Genomic DNA, 14244 nt, shown 5'->3' with positions numbered 1-14244 from the left:
TACAGCGTGTAAGGGGGCTGTTCAGCGTGTAGGGGGGCTGAACAGCGTGTAGGGGGCTGAACAGCGTGTAGGGGGGCTGAACAGCGTGTAGGGGGCTGTACAGCGTGTAGGGGGGCTGTACAGCGTGTAGGGGGGCTGAACAGCGTGTAGGGGGGCTGAACAGCGTGTAGGGGGGCTGAACAGCGTGTAGGGGGGGCTGAACAGCGTGTAGGGGGGCTGAACAGCGTGTAGGGGGGCTGTACAGCGTTAGGGGGGGGCTGAACAGCGTGTAGGGGGCTGAACAGCGTGTAGGGGGCTGAACAGCGTGTAGGGGGGCTGCACAGCGTGTAGGGGGGCTGAACAGCGTGTAGGGGGCTGAACAGCGTGTAGGGGGGCTGCACAGCGTGTTGGGGGGCTGTACTGGGGCTGAACAGCGTGTAGGGGGCTGAACAGCGTGTAGGGGGGCTGTACAGCGTGTAGGGGGGCTGAACAGCGTGTAGGGGGCTGTACAGCGTGTAGGGGGGCTGAACAGCGTGTAGGGGGGCTGAACAGCGTGTAGGGGGGGCTGAACAGCGTGTAGGGGGGGCTGAACAGCGTGTAGGGGGCTGCACAGCGTGTTGGGGGCTGTACTGGGGGCTGAACAGCGTGTAGGGGGGCTGAACAGCGTGTAGGGGGCTGTACAGCGTGTAGGGGGCTGTACAGCGTGTAGGGGGGCTGTACAGCGTGTAGGGTGTGAGGTGTGAAGGGGTGTGAGGTGGGGGTGTGAGGTGTGAAGGGGGTGTGGGGGTGTGAGGGTGTGAGGTGTGCTGCAGGAGTCTAAAGGTGAAGCAGGGCAGGTGACACTAACCCCCATCAGCACCAGGGCTTCAGCCTTGGCCTCCTCTGTCTGGGAAGGTGAAGGTTCATCTCGTCCCCGTCAAAGTCAGCGTTGTACGGCGTGCACACACACTCGTTGAACCGGAACGTTCTGTGAGGCTTCACTTTGGCCTTCAGGACAGACAAAGATGAATACAATAATGATTTCATTAAGATCTGCCTGAAATAGACTTATCTTGATACATCTAAAACGTAACAGCTACACGACAAGGCAGCTCTAAAACAGTAACAGCTACACGACAAGGCAGCTCTAAAACAGTAACAGCTACACGACAAGGCAGCTTTAAAACAGTAACAGTTACACGACAAGGCAGCTCTAAAACAGTAACAGCTACACGACAAGGCAGCTCTAAAACAGTAACAGCTACACGACAAGGCAGCTCTAAAACAGTAACAGCACACGACAAGGCAGCTCTAAAACAGTAACAACTACAAGACAAGGCAGCTCTAAAACAGTAACAGCTACACGACAAGGCAGCTCTAAAACAGTAACAGCTACACGACAAGGCAGCTCTAAAACAGTAACAGCTACACGACAAGGCAGCTCTAAAACAGTAACAACTACAAGACAAGGCAGCTCTAAAACAGTAACAGCTACACGACAAGGCAGCTCTAAACAGTAACAGCTACACAGCTACACGCAGCTCTAAAACAGTAACAGCCACACGACAAGGCAGCTCTAAAAAGTAACAACTACAAGACAAGGCAGCTCTAAAACAGTAACAGCTACACGACAAGGCAGCTCTAAAACAGTAACAGCTACACGACAAGGCAGCTCTAAAACAGTAACAGCTACACGACAAGGCAGCTCTAAAACAGTAACAGCTACACGACAAGGCAGCTATAAAACAGACAACCCCAATATACATCACAGAAAATCCCCAACTTGTAACAGGGAGGTTCTCTTCCTGCCTACACGTTGACATGGTGTTTCCAGACTGAGAGCCGAAGTGAAGGACGGTGTGTGATGTGGAGAAGACAGAGCACTCACAATATGAGCCATGATGCTGAGTTTGTGTAGAGAGGGCTGTCGGTTGAAGAGGACGATGTCTCCATCGATCATGTGTCTCTCCACCACGTCTCCAAACCTCAGCTCCTGGGCCATCTTCTCTCGGTTCCCGTACTTCAGAAACCTGGAGACACACACACACACACACACACCACACACACACACCACACAGGGAATACTCTTAGAACATACACCTAAACATGTGGTTTCATACACAGTTTCAGTTTAGCGGTAGGCCTGTAACCACAGTTTCAGTTTAGCGGTAGTCCTGTAACCACAGTTTCAGTTTAGCGGTAGGCCTGTAACCACAGTTTCAGTTTAGCGGTAGGCCTGTAACCACAGTTTCAGTTTAGCGGTAGGCCTGTAACCACAGTTTCAGTTTAGCGGTAGGCCTGTAACCACAGTTTCAGTTTAGCGGTAGGCCTGTAACCACAGTTTCAGTTTAGCGGTAGGCCTGTAACCACAGTTTCAGTTTAGCGTAGGCCTGTAACCACAGTTTCAGTTTAGCGGTAGGCCTGTAACCACAGTTTCAGTTTAGCGGTAGGCCTGTAACCACAGTTTCAGTTTAGCGGTAGGCCTGTAACCACAGTTTCAGTTTAGCGGTAGGCCTGTAACCACAGTTTCAGTTTAGCGGTAGGCCTGTAACCACAGTTTCAGTTTAGTGGTAGGCCTGTAACCACAGTTTCAGTTTAGTGGTAGGCCTATAACCGGCAGGGGCGGCAGGTAGCCTAGTGTAGAGCATTGGACCAGTAACCCGAAAGGTTGCTGGATCGAATCCCCGAGCTCACAAGGTACAAATCTGTCGTTCTGCCCCTGAGCAAGGCAGTTAACCCCTTTGTTCCACGGGCGTCGAAGACGTGGATGTTGATTAAGGCAGCCGCCTGCACCTCTCTGATGTCAGAGGGGTGGGTTAAATAAGGATGACACATTTTATTTGAAGGCTTTCAGTTGTACAACTGACTAGGTATCACACTTTCCCTCTTTCCCTAACCACAGTTTCAGTTTAGCGGTAGGCCTGTAACCACAGTTTCAGTTTAGCGGTAGGCCTGTAACCACAGTTTCAGTTTAGCGGTAGGCCTGTAACCACAGTTTCAGTTTAGCGGTAGGCCTGTAACCACAGTTTCAGTTTAGCGGTAGGCCTGTAACCACAGTTTCAGTTTAGCGGTAGGCCTGTAACCACAGTTTCAGTTTAGCGGTAGGCCTGTAACCACAGTTTCAGTTTAGCGGTAGGTCCGTAACCACAGTTTCAGTTTAGCGGTAGGCCTGTAACCACAGTTTCAGTTTAGCGGTAGGTCCGTAACCACAGTTTCAGTTTAGCGGTAGGCCTATAAACCAAAAGGATGGCGGACCCAACCAACAACCAAATGACTGTGATAATGTGGTTGTTTTAGCTCATTTAGTTGACACTGGATAAGAGCATCTATTAAATAGGGGATACTTCGGGACAATGAGGCCCTTTATCTACTTCCCCAGAGTCAGATGAACTGGTGTCCCAGTAAACAGAGACATTAAAATGGTCCCAACGAGCTCATCTGACTGAGGAAGTAGCTACAGGGCCTCAAGACAAAGTATCCCTTTAAAACGACTAAAATGTCTAAAAAAGAAAGAAGATGGTGTATATATACTTCTAATAAGTGAATGGGTAAAGCTCACCAACGTTTTAGCATGTAGTGCCTCCAACATTTTGGGGTGTGGATCAACTCAGGCTTTTAACTGACTAAACATGTCTAATAGAACTGTCCTGACCTCTTCATCTGCGTGTGTCGTTGCTGGATGAAGTTGGCTCCAGGGTGGACCTCAGGACCGCTACGCACCAGCTTCCTCAGCATCTCCAAGTTGGCCTTGTTCACCTTGGGGCACAACAACTTAGAGGTCACAGGTCATACAACAGGACAGTGAAGAGACACTGTGCATGTTACTTCTCAACGGTAAAGACAGCTGGAAAAGGCACTCAAAACTCCCTTGAGATCCATCCTGATTTGTGAAGCATCTATGTAGTGCTTATAAACTATTGATGTATTCTTATTAAGGCAGTCAAACGATTAAATAATTAAATAGAGTTAATGGAATTAGTTAAATCGCGATTCATTGCAATTTTATAATTTGCTCCAATTTGGACTTCAACAAATTTTTCATTAAAAGCAGAACATTGAGTTACTATTAAACCCAAAATAGTCTGGATCAAAATGTTTTAAAGGCATTTTTACCATAAACAACACAAACGTCTCTGTAACATACAAGCTATTCATGATCCCAAAGGTTCAGGAGGCCTACTCCCTCTTATCAATAATATTGAAGCTGAACTGATCCATGGTCTTCATCATGAACTAGTCACAAGCTGCTGCTACTACAATTGGGATCATTAAGTATTTTGACCTGTGAACTACACACAGAAAGTAGTTATATGGAATGGATGTCCTGTTCTGAATAAAATCATTGTGGGAAGTTAGATGAATCAAGAGGCATTCAGCCATGGCATTGTAAACAATATTTTGGCTAGCTAGCTAACGTTAGCATAACTAGTTCGCTACTTCTGTATAAATTCCTGTTTTTTTTGCTGTCATCTAAAGAAATGCCTGGGAACATGTTTATGGTAGAAGTATCTGTACGGTTTCCTTCAAAACTGTTTCTCAAAGCTGTGTGCATAGCGCACCACAATGGAGACCGACAGCGCTACTGAGACCGAGTGCACACTGACAGTACACAGCATAAAGTGTGTTGTGTGTTGCGCTTAAAAGGGTCCTCCCTAAAACACGTGCGCTTAAAAAGGGCCGCGCGGGGTAAAGAAATGGAGAAGCGTTAAAACGTCAAAGAAATTAACAGCATTAAAAAGGGTTTGCGCTTTAACGTGGACAGCCCTAATTCTTATAAAGCCTTTATAAGTTGTAGTTAAAGTTGTGGCCAATAGATTCTTACCTTCTCTGGGTAGGTCCAGGATTTGGCTACGTGCACAGGGACAGCACCTCATCGATTCGCAGGTTGGGGGTCCGGAGAGATGACCGTTCTCCCAGAGAAATCCACTCTCTTTCCCGAGAGGTTTTCCACGGAATCGCCCTGAGGGACACCACGAACCATCATAACTGAGTGTCCTCCAAATTTCTTATCAATCCAAAGGCAGCAGTGGAGAATAACATTCCACTTTATAATTTGTGATTAAATGGCGCTACAATCAACTAGGATACTTCCTGTTTCTGAGTCAGCTGTGTAAATAAACTAAATTGTTTTGACAAAAGACATGACATTCACATGAATTCAGTGTCAACTATCAATAAATACGATGTGAGAGTGACCACAGAACTAGACATCAGAATAGACAACAGTTAACTATTAATAATTAGAAACCACTATTTATATGAGCGAGACCTTGTTTGCCCTTGAGTCTCTGAACGAAGCCTCTGGTCCACTTCTTAGGGCCATGTTGAGGGGGATGCCAGAGAGCTCACTGTTGATGTAGAGAGCACATTGCAGCTGGAGGAAGTCCCAGTCCTCCATGATCATCTGGGTCTTGGCCCCTGACATACGGTGCTGTGGGACGGCATGGGGATGCAGGCAGAACAACTCATTCACCACTCAACATTCATTTGACAACAATAACAACATCAAACCACCTTATTGTCTAATGTGAATTGGAAATTGTAACTTATTCTGTCTTGTTTTATTGCTTTCATAAAAAGGCCCAGAGGTTTTCCTTGGCTGACCAACTAGTTAGTAATAGCCTACTGGGCCCAGAGGTTTTCCTTAGCTGACCAACTAGTTAGTAATAGCCTACTGGGGCCCAGAGGTTTTCCTCAGCTTACCAACTAGTTAGTAATAGCCTACTGGGGCCCAGAGGTTTTTCACTGGTCAGTTCATGGAAAAACTCCCGGGCCAATTAATAAAACATAATCACAAATTCACTGACATTTCCTGCTACTGGTCCCATCCCATGATGCCCACCTTCTCTATGACATCATACATGACTAAAATGTAAATGTAATGTACCACCTTCTTGATGACTCATTGAGGAAGATGATCTCTGTGAGCTTCATGGTGAGGGTCATCCCTCGTTAGTACCTGACTTGAGGTCTGAGATGACAGAGGGGCGGATGCAGAGTGGGGGTACCAGCAGACGGGTGAGGATGAGGTCTGCAGGCTTACCTGCCTCAGGGTTCATCAGGAGCAGGGGAATGTCCTCCGCTGGAATCCTCCTGAACAGGTTCAACACCACCAGAGGACTCAGGTTCTCCTGAAACCACAGGACATGAAGGTCAGTCAGAAGGGCCAGTTTCCCGGATTCAGACAGACACATTTTGAAGAGGTTCAGTACCACTAGAGGACTCAGGTTCTCCGTCGGGGTGAAGGACATAATCGGTCAGCATTTAAAACCTGTGTACCCAGTTGGTAAGAAGTGTTGCTCTAGTAATACCAGGGTTGTGGGTTCAATTCCAACAGTACCCCATATACTAACCCTGTATGAACTCTGTACTGTGAGTCACTGCTAAGTGAAAAACATACAAACAATCCATTAACCTCACATGACCTCTACAAAGTAGACATGTAAACTGTTAAAAGTTGCCCTAGTTGCCTTCAACGTGACTCTCACCTGAGCCCTGTTAAGCAAGCCCTAGTTGCCTTCAAACGTGACTCACCTGAGCCCTGTTAAGCAAGCCCTAGTTGCCTTCAACGTGACTCACCTGAGCCCTGTTAAGCAAGCCCTAGTTGCCTTCAACGTGACTCACCTGAGCCTGTTAAGCAAGCCCTAGTTGCCTTCAACGTGACTCACCTGAGCCCTGTTAAGCAAGCCCTAGTTGCCTTCAACGTGACTCACCTGAGCCCTGTTAAGCAAGCCCTAGTTGCCTTCAACGTGACTCACCTGAGGCCCTGTTAAGCAAGCCCTCCCACTTCTTTGTTGTGTTCTATTGCGATATCGAATGAGTGAGAAGTCTGATACTACAGTGTCCACCACTTTCTTGGTTGTCTTGTATTTCTCGTGGAGGATCTTTAGCAAGCCACACTTCTCACTGGTCCTGTTAAATGGGAAGAACAAAGACATTATCAGTCACACCAACCACCACTTGGGCTATGCTTTCAACTCAACTAAATCCAACTCAATTCAATATAACTTCATATATATTTGGCCAAATTTTCAAATTGAACCGTAAACAATCAAAGACTAAGATATTGTTGATACCCTACCATTTACGTGGAGCAATTGAGACACATTGTCCTTTTGCGGCATTTGTCGGATATCTTCTTCTTCATTCCTCGTTTCTGGAGGTACGCTAGGCCTGGCCTCTTCAACACATCCATAAACTGTAGTTTCTCCTCTTTGGTCAGCATGATGTGAGAACACGTCTTACAGGATCATCTGGAGGGATACCGCAATCACATGATGTTATAATGGAAACAATTTGAACAACAACAACATGAACAACAACAACATGATGTCATAATGGAACAACATGAACAACAATAACATGATGTCATAATGGAACAACATGAACAACAATAACATGATGGCATAATGGAACAACATGAACAACAACATGATGTTATAATGGGCTAATTTGAACAACAACAACATGATGTTATAATGGGCCAATTTGAAAAACAACATGATGTCATAATGGGCCAATTTCAACAACAACAACATGATGTTATAATGGGCTAATTTGAACAACAACTTAATTGTTTTCATGGGCTAATTTGAACAACAATAACATAGTTATAATGGAACAACAATCACATTGGGTGTTTCTCAATATGCATACTACTGTGCTCCACACTCTCATGCTCCAAAGACGTTCTCTTGAGTACGTTCTTGTGAGGACAAGAGTGTGGAGAACACATAAAAAATTACATTTGAGAAGCACCTCCCCCCTACTGTATTACCTCTCACTGAGCAGCACTCCCCCTACTGTATTACCTCACGCTGAGCAGCACTCCCCTACTGTATTACCTCCCGCGGAGCAGCACTCCCTCTACTGTATTACCTCACGCTGAGCAGCACTCCCCTACTGTATTACCTCACGCTGAGCAGCACTCTCCCTACTGTATTACCTCACGCTGAGCAACACTCCCCTACTTATTACCTCACACTGAGCAGCACTCCCTACTGTATTACCTCACGCTGAGCAGCACTCCCTCTACTGTATACCTCACACTGAAGCAGCACTCCCCGTACTGTATTACCTCACTCTGAGCAGCACTCCCTCTACTGTATACCTCACGCTGAGCAGCACTCCCCCTACTGTATTACCTCACACTCACGCTGAGCAGCACTCCCTACTGTATTACCTCACGCTGAGCAGCACTCCCCCTACTGTATTACCTCACGCTGAGCAGCACTCCCCCTACTGTATTACCTCGCACTGAGCAGCACTCCCCCTACTGTATTACCTCACGCTGAGCAGCACTCCCCCTACTGTATTACCTCACGCTGAGCAGCACTCCCCCTACTGTATTACCTCACGCTGAGCACTCCCTCTACTGTATTACCTCACGCTGAGCAGCACCTCCCTACTGTATTACCTCACACTGAGCAGCACTCCCCCTACTGTATTACCTCACGCTGAGCAGCACTCCCCCTACTGTATTACCTCCCCCTGAGCAGCACCTCCCCCTACTGTATTACCTCACGCTGAGCAGCACTCCCCCTACTGTATTACCTCACGCTGAGCAGCACTCCCCCTACTGTATTACCTCACGCTGAGCAGCACCTCCCCCTACTGTATTACCTCGCACTGAGCAGCACTCTCCCTACTGTATTACCTTGTGATTTGCACACACTGTACATAGATTTTTTCAATTTTTCTTTTCTATTGTGTTATTGACTGTACATTTGTTTATGTGTAACTCTGTGTTGTTGTTTTTGTCGCACTGCTTTGCTTTATCTTGGCCAGGTCGCAGTTGTAAATGAGAACTTGTTCTCAACTGGCCTACCTGGTTAAATAAAGGTGAAATAATAAAAAATAAATATAAATGTTCTAATGCACAGCTTGAATCACATGATGTTCTAATGGGCCAGCTTGAATAACAATCACATGGTGTTCTAATGGGCCAGCTTGAATAACCAATCACATGATGTTCTAATGGGCCAGCTTGAATAACAATCACATGATGTTCTAATGGGCCAGCTTGAATAACAATCACATGATGTTCTAATGGGCCAGCTTGAACAACAATCACATGATGTTCTAATGGGCCAGCTTGAATAACAATCACATGGTGTTCTAACGGGCCAGCTTGAATAACAATCACATGATGTTCTAATGCACCAGCTTGAATAACAATCACATGGTGTTCTAATGGGCCAGCTTGAATAACAATCACATGGTGTTCTAATGGGCCAGCTTGAATAACAATCACATGATGTTCTAATGGGCCAGCTTTGAACAACAATCACATGGTGTTCTAATGGGCCAGCTTGAATAACAATCACATGGTGTTCTAATGGGCCAGCTTGAACAACAATCACATGGTGTTCTAATGGGCCAGCTTGAATAACAATCACATGGTGTTCTAATGGGCCAGCTTGAACAACAATCACATGGTGTTCTAATGGGCCAGCTTGAATAACAATCACATGATGTTTCTAATGGGCCAGCTTGAATAACAATCACATGGTGTTCTAATGGCCAGCTTGAATAACAATCACATGGTGTTCTAACCGGCCAGCTTGAATAACAATCACATGGTGTTCTAATGGGCCAGCTTGAAAAACAATCACATGGTGTTCTAACGGGCCAGCTTGAATAACAATCACATGATGTTCTAATGGGCCAGCTTGAATAACAATCACATGGTGTTCTAATGGGCCAGCTTGAATAACAATCACATGGTGTTCTAATGGGCCAGCTTGAATAACAATCACATGGTGTTCTAATGGGCCAGCTTGAAATAACAATCACATGGTGTTCTAATGGGCCAACTTGAATAACAATCACATGGTGTTCTAATGCACCAGCTTGAATAACAATCACATGGTGTTCTAACGGGCCAGCTTGAATAACAATCACATGATGTTCTAATGGGCCAGCTTGAATAACAATCACATGATGTTCTAATGGGCCAGCTTGAACAACAATCACATGATGTTCTAACGGGCCAGCTTGAATAACAATCACATGGTGTTCTAATGGGCCAGCTTGAATAACAATCACATGATGTTCTAACGGGCCAGCTTGAATAACAATCACATGATGTTCTAACGGGCCAGCTTGAATAAACAATCACATGGTGTTCTAATGGGCCAGCCTTGAATAACAATCACATGATGTTCTAACGGGCCAGCTTGAATAACAATCACATGGTGTTCTAATGGGCCAGCTTGAATAACAATCACATGGTGTTCTAACGGGCCAGCTTGAATAACAATCACATGGTGTTCTAATGGGCCCAGCTTGAATAACAATCACATGATGTTCTAACGGGCCAGCTTGAAATAACAATCACATGGTGTTCTAATGGGCCAGCTTGAATAACAATCACATGTGTTCTAATGGGCCAGCTTGAATAACAATCACCATGGTGTTCTAACGGGCCAGCTTGAATAACAATCACATGGTGTTCTAATGGGCCAGCTTGAATAACAATCACATGATGTTCTAATGGGCCAGCTTGAACAACAATCACATGATGTTCTAACGGGCCAGCTTGAATAACAATCACATGATGTTCTAATGGCCAGCTTGAACACAATCACATGATGTTCTAACGGGCCAGCTTGATACAATCACATGATGTTCTAACGGGCCAGCTTGAATAACAATCACATGATGTTCTAATGGGCCAGCTTGAATAACAATCACATGGTGTTCTAATGGGCCAGCTTGAATAACAATCACATGGTGTTCTAATGGGCCAGCTTGAACAACAATCACATGATGTTCTAACGGGCCAGCTTGAATAACAATCACATGATGTTCTAACGGGCCAGCTTGAATAACAATCACATGGTGTTCTAATGGGCCAGCTTGAATAACAATCACATGATGTTCTAACGGGCCAGCTTGAATAACAATCACATGATGTTCTAACGGGCCAGCTTGAATAACAATCACATGATGTTCTAATGGGCCAGCTTGAACAACAATCACATGATGTTCTAACGGGCCAGCTTGAACAACAATCACATGATGTTCTAACGGGCCAGCTTGAATAACAATCACATGGTGTTCTAATGGGCCAGCTTGAATAACACACATGGTGTTCTAATGGGCCAGCTTGAATAACAATCACATGGTGTTCTAATGGGCCAGCTTGAATAACAATCACATGGTGTTCTAATGGGCCAGCTTGAATAACAATCACATGATGTTCTAACGGGCCAGCTTGAACAACAATCACATGATGTTCTAATGGGCCAGCTTGAACAAACAATCACATGGTGTTCTATGGGCCAGCTTGAATAACAATCACATGATTTTCTAACGGGCCAGCTTGAATAACAATCACATGATGTTCTAACGGGCCAGCTTGAACAACAATCACATGGTGTTCTAATGGGCCAGCTTGAATAACAATCACATGATGTTCTTATGGGCCAGCTTGAATAACAATCACATGGGTGTTCTAACGGGGCCAGCTTGAATAACAAATCACATGGTGTTCTAATGGGCAGCTTGAACAACAATCACATGGTGTTCTAATGGGCCAGCTTGAACAACAATCACATGATGGTTCTAATGGGCCAGCTTGAACAACAATCACATGATGTTCTAATGGGCCAGCTTGAATAACAATCACATGATGTTCTAATGGGCCAGCTTGAATAACAATCACATGATGTTCTAATGGGCCAGCTTGAACAACAATCACATGATGTTCTAACGGGCCCAGCTTGAACAACAATCACATGATGTTCTAATGGCCAGCTTGAATAACAATCACATGATGTTCTAATGGGCCAGCTTGAATAACAATCACATGGTGTTCTAATGGGCCAGCTTGAATAACAATCACATGGTGTTCTAATGGGCCAGCTTGAACAACAATCACATGGTGTTCTAATGCACCAGCTTGAACAACAATCACATGATGTTCTAACGGGCCAGCTTGAATAACAATCACATAGCAAAAGAGTCAAAGAATTAACTATGATAATTTAATCAGGATGGTCAAGGTTGTGATGTAGGCTACTCAGTGTGCAGTACAGTAATGGTCATATTTAGTTTGCTACATTGTAGTGAGAGAGAGAAGATAAATACATACAGATAACTGCCAATATAAAGGAAACATCAACATAAAGTGGGCGTTGGGCGACCACGAGCCGCCAGAACAGCTTTCCCTTGGCATAGAATTCTACAAGTGTCTGGAACTCTATTAGAGGGATGCCACACCCTTCTACAAGAAATTCCATATGTGTTGTTTTGTTGATGGTGGAGGAAAAACGCTGTCTCTGATGCCGCTCCAGAATCTTCCGTAAGTGTTCAATTGGGTTGAGATCTGGTGACTGAGACACACCCTTTAAACCCTCTATGTTCCTTTGAGACCCCTCTTTCAAAGTCACTGAGATCTCTTCTTCTAGCCATGGTAGCCAAGATAATAGGCAACTGAGCATTTGTACACATGATCCTAAGCATGATGGGATGGTAATTGCTTAATTAACTCAGGAACCACACCTGTGTTGGAAGCACCTGCTTTCTATATAGCCTACTTTGTATTCCTCATTTACTCAAGTGTTTCCTTATTTTGTCAGTTACTGTTATAGTGAACTTGCCTGTAGGATTCCAATGATGGCTTTGAAATAGCCCACATGAAAACAGGGCATCTCCAGATCCAGATATCCATAGTGTCCCAGACAGTCAGCCAGGTTCTTCCCACACGTCTCACATGGACGATCCTTCTCACTGGTGCCCTGGAATATAACATGACAGTTGGGTCACAACCACCAATAGAGAATGCCTAGAGTTTGCAAAGCTGTCATAAAGGCAAAGGGGTGGCTATTTGAGAATCTCAAATATAAAATATATTTTGATTTGTTTAACACTGTTTTGGTTACTACATGATTCCATGTGTTATTTCAAAGTTGATGTCTTCACTATTATTCTACAATGTAGATAATAGTAAAAATAAAGAAAAACCTTTCAATGAGTAGGTGTTTTAAAAACTTTTGACCGGTAGTGGTACCATGTGATGGTGTGGTGGTGTGTGTACGTGTGTGTGTGTACGTGTCAGCCCTACCATGCGTGATCCAGTACTCCATATGGTAGAGGAGTATGGCTGGTGTCCTGGCTGTACAGTTCTTACTGACCACTTGGATATGAGCCTGCTGTCTCATCTGCTCAGCCGACTTCATCCAAAACAGATGTGGCTTCTGTTGACATAACTGGAATAGATAGCCAACTCAGCCTAGGGGTCAATTAGACACTGGCTAGTAGGTCAACTAGCAATTAGGTCCTACCCAAGCAACAACTGCCAATGATAACAAGCTATAGTTTAGGGGTCAATTGGGAGTCATTTGTAAAGCATGGTCAGCATTGCCTTTCTGGATGTCTACTTGAGGCTACTTCGTCATGCTTTACCATGTACTTAGCAAGAGTGTCAGTTGTCATGGCAAGATGAGTTCGATATCCTGTCCACATTAGCCAGGTGGGGATGTGATTGTTTGTTTAGCTAGCTTTCTAAAACGTGTTACCAGCATGCTGACCCTGTTCAATCAATGATGCAATTGCAAAAGCTCGCTAGCTATGAAAAAGCAAGCTCATGTCACAAAGTGCAAGCTGCTTTTAGGCAATTATTTACGAACACTACTCATAGCTAGAGGGCTGGGGGAAATATTAATGGCTAATGGCTAGCAGCAAGCTAGCTAACTAACTGGATATACTTACATTTTTTTGGCCACATCAGTCTCTCTAAACTGCTCTTTCACCATCGTGACTGTTTGCCCCCGCCAACCTCCGGCAGAAATACAGATCTAAGATAAGATCCCGCACATAAACTGTTATTTCTACACTGTTGTTTTACACTAAACTTGATATACAGTCATCACACTGTCACTTGTCGTTCCCAATTCCCATGTTGTAGCTAGAAATGCTGCCACGGCAATGAGATACAACGTGAACCATGAATTCATAAGACAACGACATGCACACATCCGGTTGAAGAGCGCCTCATGAACGAGAGGGAGGTTATCCATCAGCCACTGCCCTCCAGTGGGCTAAATCATTATCACATAAACACTGAGGAAACGGGTGCAACAAATACATTTCCACTAGATGTCACTCCTCGTAGCTACATGGATTAACAGATAGGCTACTACATGTTCCTTGTTGAATAGCCTAAATCTGTCTGAAAAGTTCATAATGTTAGACGTATGGACTTCTTTTAAACCTCCTCTAGTGCGGGAGAGGGGACACATGGGAGTTGTAGTTTTAAGCGGGAAGAAAAACTTAAAACAG

The 14244-nt window shown here is 44.9% G+C and overlaps 1 pseudogene; it reads right to left on the bottom strand.

Annotated features, from left to right (window-relative positions):
* Positions 1–699: 699 nt before the first annotated feature.
* On the bottom strand, positions 700–13787 carry LOC115189750 (DNA-directed RNA polymerase III subunit RPC1-like; annotated as a pseudogene).
* Between the last annotated feature and the right edge of the window lie 457 nt (positions 13788–14244).

Source organism: Salmo trutta, unplaced genomic scaffold (genome assembly GCF_901001165.1).
Source record: "Salmo trutta unplaced genomic scaffold, fSalTru1.1, whole genome shotgun sequence".
Lineage (NCBI taxonomy): Eukaryota > Metazoa > Chordata > Actinopteri > Salmoniformes > Salmonidae > Salmo > Salmo trutta.
Note: the sequence above shows the minus strand (reverse complement) of the source record. Positions and strands in the feature narration are given on the sequence as shown.